Raw genomic sequence first — 10,059 nt, 5'->3', positions numbered from 1 at the left:
TGCTACACACATCATGGTGGACAAAACAAGACTAGGCTCCATTGTCATGGCACTATGTGAGGAGGGGTCCAACAGGGTGATGTGAAAGTGTGATTGTGGGAGCAAAACTAATTTATTTTAAAAGGTCAGAAAAATGTTTCTTCAGAGAGTTGACACCTACAAGGAAGCAGTTGTGGTGGCCAAGAGAATGTTCCTGGCAAAGAGAATGGTGTTCTCAAAGGCACTGAAATATTAGTTGGCATGCTCCAGAAAGAAAAAAGGTCAATGATTCTAGAACATGGTTGGCTAGGAGGAGAGCAGAATGAGATCAGTTTGGAGAGATGAGTAAATGCCAGATGAGTAAATGTGAAAAATCCACTAAAGAGTCTATTGTGGTATCTCACGGGGAGAGATCCCAGTGGCTCAGACTATAGCGGTGGCAGTGGGTGTGGAGAAGCAGATTGCACATCCAGGTCCATCTCTCAGGTTGATAATGCAGTTAAAATTGTTCCATGTCTGGTTCTATTTGGTCAGCATCATGCAAGCTCACTGATGCTGAACGGTGTGACGCTCAAAGAAAAGGCATAACCTTCCAACAATTAAATTAGATAGACTTTGTGTGACGGATACATTAGGGATAGAATCTGAAAAAGGAAAAATAACAAAATTAAATGTTTGTCAACATTTATGATGGACCCATGTAAATCAGAGTCCAGATGAAAATATCAAAGTGATTTTTATGCCTAATCACAAGAAGAAGATATTATTTCATCAATTTTCTTTTTTTCTCTATTACATTTTTGTATTTTCCATTTTCTTAATTTCTGCTCTTATTTTTATTATTTCCTATTATTATTATATTTACTCTTTCTAATTTCTTAAGATGAAAACTTAAGTTACTGATTTAGGAATTTATACTCTCTTTTTTTTTTTTAAAAGATTTATTTATTTATGCATACAAGAACTGGGGCACAGGCCAGAGGTGTGAAGGGTGAAAGGATTCACCAGAGACAGAGTGGGAAACAGAACAGGCAGATTGACTGAAATACACTGCTGAGGGGAGCAGCGGGCAAGTCAGGAGGGGTCAGCTGCTTTATGTGGGCATGTCCCCGGCGGGGGATGGAACTCTGCCACAGAGGCTGCAGACAGCTTCACAGGCTGCGTCTTAACACCTTGCACCACTAGCAGGCCCTTATGCTCTTTTTCTAATAGGAACATTTAATATTATATTTCCTTTTAGGCACTGCTTTAAGTATAATTGACAATTTTTAATATGTTGTAGTTTTATTTTCTTTCAATATAATTTTTTTCTAATTTCCCTTGTTATTTCTTCTTTGACCCATGGGTAATGTGTGCTGTTTAATTTTCAGTTATTTGATGATGTTTCAGATATGTTTCTTATTTTTTTAAGTTCAGTGTGTTTATAGAGTATACTTTATATAATTTGAATTCTTTCAAGTTTCTTGTGAATATTGCCTATCTTGATGAATGATCATTATACACTTGAATGTGTATTCTGTTGTTGTAAGTGAATTTTTCTATAATTATTGCTAAAATTAATTGATGGCTTTGTCCAGGTGTGTTGGTAACAACATAGATCCCTGCTGAATCCCTAATTGTATTTCTATCTGAGGATAAGAAGTATGTTTTCCTGACCTCATGCCCATAATCACCATATTTTGGGGTGTTCAAACAAAATCCCTTTCCATTTTAAAAACACCAATCTCAATTCCAGACAAGTTCTATTCTCATGACACTCCTACAGATGATCGAAATCTCTTTGGAATTAACATGAAAAAATGCAAAACATGCAATTTTGATTTTAAAACAAAAGTACAAATGTTAGTGTGCAGACTGAAGGGTAGCCCAGGGCCCCCAAACTGCACACTTTAAAGGGGTCTCACTATCCATGTGCACAAACACAAAGCATATTCTTAGCATGAATGAACTTTAATAGATTAGTATACATAAAGAGAAAGAGAAGAAAGGATAATAATTTCCCAATAAGATACCCAAAGTTCCCTGTCTCCTTGTGGGTTAATGTCCTGCCAAACAAAGTCCAAAAGCCTGCCACAAGTCCCAGGCATCTTCTGCCAGGGAACCATAGGAAGGGACTAAAAGGGGACAGGCAAGTCTGGGACAAAAGGAGCAAAATCAAAGCACAAATCAAGATAACAGCTGCCTTTGTCAATCTCCCCACAGTTCTCTCACCAACTTATCTCTTTCGAGTGTCTCTACATGTCTCTTTCCCACACATCTCCTTCCATGATCCCCAAGCCCCTGGGGCTAGTCCAAAGCCAAGAAGCAAGCTCTTCTTTTCCATCTCTCTCCTCTCTGTGTGTCCCTCATGTCTCTTTATAGCCCACCTGCCTGCCCTGTTGTATAGCTTCACCTGGTTGCTCAACTCAGACCCTCATTGGGTGTCTGTGTTACGCAAACCAAAGCATTAACTCATTGGATTGGTTAGTAGTGATAAGGTCTTATGATAACTTAAAACTAAAAGGGGCTAAATTCTTCTTCATAAGAATAACATTATAATGATACTAGCAGCTAACAAATATCAAATATGTACTGTGTATCGGTCACACATTCTGCTATTTCGTTTAATCCAGGCCCTTTCCAGCCAGTCACCCCCTTCTGTTCTAACTCTGACTGTAAGATGAGTTGAGTTCAGGCCCCCAGGGAATGGACACAGCCCAGAAGGAGCAAAGGAACCACAGGCTTTGTTCCAGTCCAGTTGGGTATATGTCTTATTATGAGAGATAATGCAAATGTGCATGACTAAATGAAGTGGTGCTAAATTACTCAATGGGAAGGCAATGTAAGATTTCAAAAGGACCCTTGCAGAGAGAAACAGGAAAGCCACAGGTGGTAATGGCAGTCTCATTTCCTGACAGAACTTTCTCATCACAGCACACCACTTCTCTGCTTTTCTGCTTTATCAATCAGTAAAATGAGAGCCTCATGACAATAAAGCCCTAGCCCTGAGAAGATGATTAAATACAATATTCAAAATCAACTTCCACAGAACTAAGCTCTCACCAAGAAGGTGTAGAAAGTTGCTTAACTTCTCTGTTTCAGTTACTAAACTTGCTGTCTTTGAACCCATTAGTACCCATCTTCCTCTCCACCAACCTGACCTAAACTCCCACAGGAGACTGATTAGTGGCAGGCAGAAAGAAGGCTCAACTTCTGAGGAACAGGGTTTCTAGATAACTCTGTCATAAACCTGGTCTCCCCAGAACTGACACGCTGTCCTTTCAAGTCCCAATAATAAACCATTTTTTCTTATCTAGCACAATAGAGCAAATAATGATGAACAAAGAGTTGGACCCAATTCTTATTCCAGGTCTCAATTAGCTGTGTGATCTTTGTAAACTAAGTGGTTAACCTCTCTGGAGTATTTCTTTCATTGAAAAACTTGGGAATTGGACCAGGTGATCTCTAAGGTCCCTCCCAACTCTGAAATTTGAAGTAATGTAAATCATATCAAATAAAGGAATTTTCACGATTTACAGTTCTCAAGTGTTGAATTCAGCAATGACCAAGAATACAGATGAAATGGCCACTTGGAAGAAAATTTCTTCCTTGAAGTATAATTGATAAGCACTTAGATTTCATACTAGACTGGGATACCTATTTCATCCACAATGTTGATTTGAATATAAAATTTCACATAAAACACATTTCTTCTAATTGCTGGTTTCTGCTCTTCCCAGTAACTAAAATATAATGGGTATGCTGTCTTTTCTCCAACAGAATGTTTTATTAAATTAATAAGCAAAAAGAAAAATAGCTAAACAAATATTTTTGAACAAATGAACAATATGAATTTTTAACCAATATATTTCCTGTCATTAATGTAGTTTCCATATGGAATTAATGAAGGATGGGCCTCCTTAAGATATTCAGAACAGTTTTCCCAAGACATATAATTTTGACATGTAGATGACTTCAAGCTGAGATCAATTGAGGCCCCACAGGCTCACATGAAACTTAACACTCCCTTCACAGCCCAGAAGAATGAAAATTGGGGGTGTTACACAGAATTAGGATTTTTGCCAGAAATAAACTTTCTATCAGGAAAAATCTTCATATATGGCAGGGAGACCAAATCATTTCAGAGTAGTTGATCTTCATCCTATGAATCACCCTCTCCTTGTTTTGTTTTTTTTTTTCTTTTTTCTTTCTTTTTATTTTTTACATCATTGTTCCTTTTTAAACAACATTTGCTTTCCCCCCACCCCCTCAGGTGCAGTCCCCATGGAATTTCCTTCCCCAATGCACCAGTGCACCATCACCTCAGTCCCCTGTGCTCCTCCCTCCCTCCCTGTGATCCCTCTCCCTCCTTCTCCCCTGCAGTATGTCTCTGATTTATAATTGTCTGTTTTTGCTTTGTTGTGTTTTGTACTCTTATTATTTTTTTTACACTGATCTCTTATTCGGTTCCCCTATATTCCTATAAGTGAAACCATCCAATATTTTTATTTTTCCTTCTGGCTTATTTCACTGAGCATAATTCCTTCTAGCTCCATCCATGTTGCTGCAAATGACATGAGTTCATCCTTTTTGATTGCTGAATAATATTCCATCGTGTATATATACTACATCTTCTTAATCCAGTCATCTATTTTTGGACATTTGGGCTGTTTTCAGGTTTCACCTATTGTAAATAGTGCTGCAATAAACATAGGTGTACATGCACCCTCTCCTCACTCTTCTCTCCTTGAAGTCCCAGGCCCTAAAACATTCCTTAGTACTTAAATTGCACTCATTTGCATTAACTCTCATAATGAAGTGTTTTTTTATGAATCTATTGGGATGAATATATGTTTTTTTATTATTTATGCTATTAATGTGGTAAATTATATTGATGGATTTTCAGGTGTTTTGTTAACTTACAGTCCTGGGAAAGACATGTCTTTGTAATGTATTGTGTATTCATGTCGAATGTATGTATGTTAATAAATACTCATTGAATTTCTTATGTTTTTATTAGGGAATCATCTAAATCAATGGAAATATTGGTCAGTAATTTTCTTTTATTGTAATGTCTTAGTCAAATTTGCATTCAGTATCATATTGAACTTATAAAACTATTTGAGACTTGCTCCTTTGTTGTGAGTTTGTATAAGATTAATGCTATTTCAACCATAAATGCCTGATGGAATTCACCTCTGCAGCTCTCTGCAGGTTTTGTTCCTGCTGCTCTGTTTTCACGGGTGTCTCTGTGTGTGTGTGTAGGGGTTGGTGTTTATTGGGGGAGGGGGCCCTGGGGGAGTTTTTAATTTCAAATTCAAAAGTTTCAATGGATATTAAGTTATTAAGATTTACCATTTCCTTCATGTTGGCTTTGCTAAGTTGTCTTTTTAGATATTTATCTCCTTTCTCTGAATTTCAAATTTTAGTTCTATAAAAGTTAGTGCTTTACTTGTGCCCTTATTTCAATTTAATATTGGTAATTTGTGTTTTTCCTCTTTTTTCAGTTTGTCTTGCTAGAGGTATATTGCTCATTTTTCCAAGAAAAAAATTTTGATTTGAACAATTTTGACTGTTTTCCATCTTTAAGTTTTTATTCTTTATGATTTCCTTTCTTCTACTTCTTTAATTTCTAGAAGTAATTTCTTCTACTTCTTTAATTCCTTCTTTGGAGAAGCTTAGATTATCAATTTTAAACATTCCATTTTCACATATAAGTATTTAAAGTTGTGCGCCTCAGCAGTGGCACAGCGGTTGAGCGCTGGCTTGCCAAGCTGCCCGCAGCCTCTGCAGCGCCAGTTTGATCAATCCCGGCTGCTCCACGGCCACCGGTGCGCAGACCTCTCCTGCCACCCGCTGCTCCCCTCAGCAGTGTGTTTCGTCACTCTGCCTGTTCTCTTCCCCGCTCTGGCTCTGGTGAATTCTCTCACCCTCCCGTGCTTCTGACTGTACCCAGTGCTTGTATAAATAAATAAATAAATCTTAAAAAAAAAAAAAGATATCTCTTTAAAAAAAAAGTATTTAAAGTTGTAAATATCCTCCTAAGAACTACTTCAGCTGCATTCCACCAATAGTGACATCCTATGCTGCATCATCATCCAATTCAAAATACTCTTGAGTTTCTCTTTTAGTTTCTTCTTCAAAGTATTGGGTCACTTAAAAATGTGCTATTATATTTCTAAATATGGAGGAATATTTTAAGCTTCATTATTGATATATCTCTTAATAATATTATCAGAGAACATTCTCTGCATAATGTAGTTCTTTGAAATTTATTGAATCTTGTTTATGGACAAACATATAGTCTATCTTTATAAATTACTTGAATGTGCATTTTGTAGTCAGTGGGCATTTAAGTTTTAAGATATTTTGCTATAAAGTTGTTCATCATAATCTCATGATTTTTAAATCTCTGTCTCAAAAATATATCTGTATCTCTATTTTCACTGTAGCATTATTCACATTAGTCAATATAGGGAAACAGACAGTCTAAATGTCTGCTGATGGTTGTATGGATAAAGATATAGGGGGGGTGTGTGTTGGTCAATGCATACAAACTTTAAAGAATAAGACAAATAAGCTCTGGAGATCTAATGTACAGTGTGGTGACTGTAGTTGACAATATTGTGTCATATACTTGAAAATAGCAGTGAGAGTAGATGTTAAGTGTTCACAAAACACATAAAAATATATCTGTGTGAAGTGATAAATGTGTTGACTAACCTTAAAGTGGTAATAATTTTAAAATATATACATATATGAAATCATCACATTGTACACATTAAAGTTACATTGTTTTATTCAAAATTGTACCTCAATAAACTGAAAAACAGAAAATAGCTGCAAAAAAAATGAGATGACTTCTTCAGGGATTAACCTACTTGAAGGAAAATAAAAAAAAAATCTAGTTGCTTTCCAAAGAACAGAAGACAGCTTCATGACTGAAATGGTAGAGAAGATTAAGAACCAAATAATTTCCAAACTCTCAGACTTTAGAGATAAAGGCATGGCTCTTGGTCATAGAAACCACAGAAAGTAAATCTACTCACCTTTATCAAATCAACTCTCCTGAAACTGTCCAGGTCAGGGTGAAGTTGTGGGAAGAGCATATATGGCCATCAATAAGAAAACCTAGTCCCATCTCCATTTTATCTCCTACTACCTGGGAAGCCTCCCTGGACCTTAGGATTCAAATCTTTAAAGTAAGAAAATTAAAGAAAAAAAAAAAACCTTACATTAAATTTTAAAAAAGGCAGCTGAACCTCCAGTTAGAAATGACAGATTAGATGTTCCCATGTGTCTCTGATTCTTCCTGGATCCCATGAAAACAACTGCAAAGGGATTTTTTTCCCCAAAGATTTATTTATTTATTTATTTATTTATTTATTGGTTTGTTTGTTTGTTTATTTATTTATACAAGCACTGGGTACAGTCAGAAGCGCGGGAGGGTGAGGAGAATTCACCAGAGCCAGAGCAGGGAACAGAACAGGCAGAGTGGCGAAATACACTGCTGAGGGGAGCAGTGAGCACGGCAGGAGAGGTCTGTGGAGCAGTGTGGGACCTTTGCAGGTGGCTGGGAATCAAACCAGCGCTGCAAAGGGTGCAGGCGGCTTCGCAGCCTAACGCTCAACCGTTGTGCCACCAAGGGAGACCCCACAAAGGGATTTTTAACAGAGAAAAGGAAACAAGAGAGGAGAAATGGCAACAAAATTTGGAAGTTGAAGAACAGGATTTAGCTATCCATGAAAGCAAAATCGCCCAAATCAAAAAGAACAGCTAAGAAATAACCATGTCTGTATGATTGAACAAACCCTCCTCCCCCCCAACCAAGTCCCAGGAATTAATAGAACTTGACATCTTTGGATGTCAAAGTGAAAATGAGACTGAAAACAAGAGAATGGAAAGTCATTGAAGAAAATAGAACTTCAAGAAGTTATAGTATCAACTGAAATATAAAAGAAGTCTCATTTAAGAAAAAAGAAAAGATTGTCATAAAATAGAATATTCAGAGAATCAAAAGAATCTTCTTAAGAATTAAAAATACGGAAACAGAAGTGAAAAGTTCAGTGGAACAGAAATCTTCCAGAAGGTACTGGTCTCCCTACTTCCAAGTTTGAACCAACCCCAAGACTATCCTCAGTGCTGTAGGCAGAATGCTTAATTTTGCACTCCAATTTATAATCACATCAATTCCTTGCTTAAAACTCTCTAGCTAGCTCCCTAACATTTAGAATAAAATTTGCACACCTTACCAGGGTGTAAGTCCTGTTTCATCTGGTTTGTGGCCTCCTCATTAATGACAACTCAAGCCATTTCTTCCTTACTCATTCTAGCCATATTAACTTCTTGCTGTTCCTTCTTCATTTCAAATCTCCAAGAAGCCAAACTATCCCTGTTCTCCCAACTTAAATCACTTTCAATTGCTTTCTGCTTTATTCCATGAATTTTACTCTACTTTTTCCATAACTACCACTATCTGAAATTTTATTACAGGTTGTGCATGTGCTATTGTTTGATTGACCTAGACTATAAAGCTAAACTCCATGAAGGTTAGTATTTTGCAACTGACTCCCTATTATCAATATGGTACTGGTACATAGTAAACATTAAGTAGATATTTGTAAAATAATGAATTGTGCTAGATGGTTAAAAAACAATGATACCAAATGCAATGACTATTTTTTATAGAATTCCTGGATTTTCAATCTGCAACATAATGAAGTGAAAGTTCGTACAAAGTCAAGGAAATTGGTTTCATTTTTGTTACGCCCATAAGCCCCAGAGGGGGTAACTGCAAACTAGCTGGACTGAACAGTGTTCTCTGTCATTTCTTCTGTGAGCCCCAGAGGTATCTCCCTTCTGGCAGAGCCTAGGGCAGGAAAGGGAGCAACGCAGCATTTCTGTTAGGGAAGTATAAACAAGCCAGCAGGCAGCCTCTGCTTGTCATCTGCATGAATAAAATGCTTCCACTGGGACACCCCAGAGACAGAGGCATTCTCAGTTCAAAATGAGGTAACTTCTCAGCAAAGTGATTCTTGTCAGATGGCTCAGAGGGAATTCTTTGGAGAAAGAAAAGATCAGGATGTTTTTCACAGCTGGACAAGTTTCTCCCAGCTCTAAGTCATGAGGACAAGGAGGAGGATGGATATTTTTTAAGCTATGAAAAAGTTTTCTCTGAGAAGAGCATTTAGAGTGTTGACTCCCATAGAATATCTCCATTGTAATAAGGGATATAAAAAAATTGAAAAAAATTCTAGTAGTAAACCAAATATCTCATTTGACCACAAATAATAATCTCACTCCCCCAGAGCACCATGTCTCCCAAGGAAGGACTTAGCAGTTATCTTCCGCATGACAGTGCAGGGTTGGCAACTAGAGCTTGAAATTCCATAGCAGCGAAGTCCAGAACTGAGGGCCTGCATTGAAAAGGCAGCAAGACCTACACGCTAGTTCCACAAGCTGATTCTAAAAGCAGATCTTCAGCAAAGGTAGAAATGTAAATTCTCCAAGGTAACCCCAGGAAGCAATCAAGCACAAGGAGAATTTAGGTGATCTAATAGTTCTGGAGACCAGAAGCACAAAAATCAGTCTCACCGGGCTAAAGTCAAGGGGATATCTCCTAACTTTTTCCAGCTTCTAATGGCCTTGTTAGTGACACCTTTTCCATCTTCAAAGTGCATCACTCCAATCTCTGCTTCCTTGGTCTCATAATTACCTTCTCTCCCTCCACTTCCATTTATATGGACAGTTGTGATTACATTTAGGGCCTACATGGATAATCCAAGATGACCTCCCCAACTCAAGACCCTTGATTTAATCTATGTTTGCAAAGTTCCTTTTGCCATATAAGCTAAAATTCACAGTTTTCAGGGATTTGGACCTGAATGTCTTTGGGGCTATTATTCTGCCTCTCATACTATATAAATTATATACAGGTTGAAGGGTTTTGGGAGCAGCAGACAAGCCTCCACAACATGCAGGAGCCCCTCATGGTGGTGCTCAGTCTACTTACAACTGACAACAGATGATGCGAACTGCAAAAGTGAGATGCCTGGCTGAAGCAATGAGCAAAAACCAAGAGATTAGTGAAACCTAGACCTT

Source organism: Talpa occidentalis, unplaced genomic scaffold, assembly GCF_014898055.3.
Source record: "Talpa occidentalis isolate TD23 unplaced genomic scaffold, MPIMG_talOcc4v2.1 talOcc4.5, whole genome shotgun sequence".
NCBI classification, from domain to species: Eukaryota; Metazoa; Chordata; class Mammalia; order Eulipotyphla; family Talpidae; genus Talpa; species Talpa occidentalis.
The sequence above is the reverse complement of the archived record's forward strand: the minus strand, read 5'-3'. Positions refer to the sequence as shown.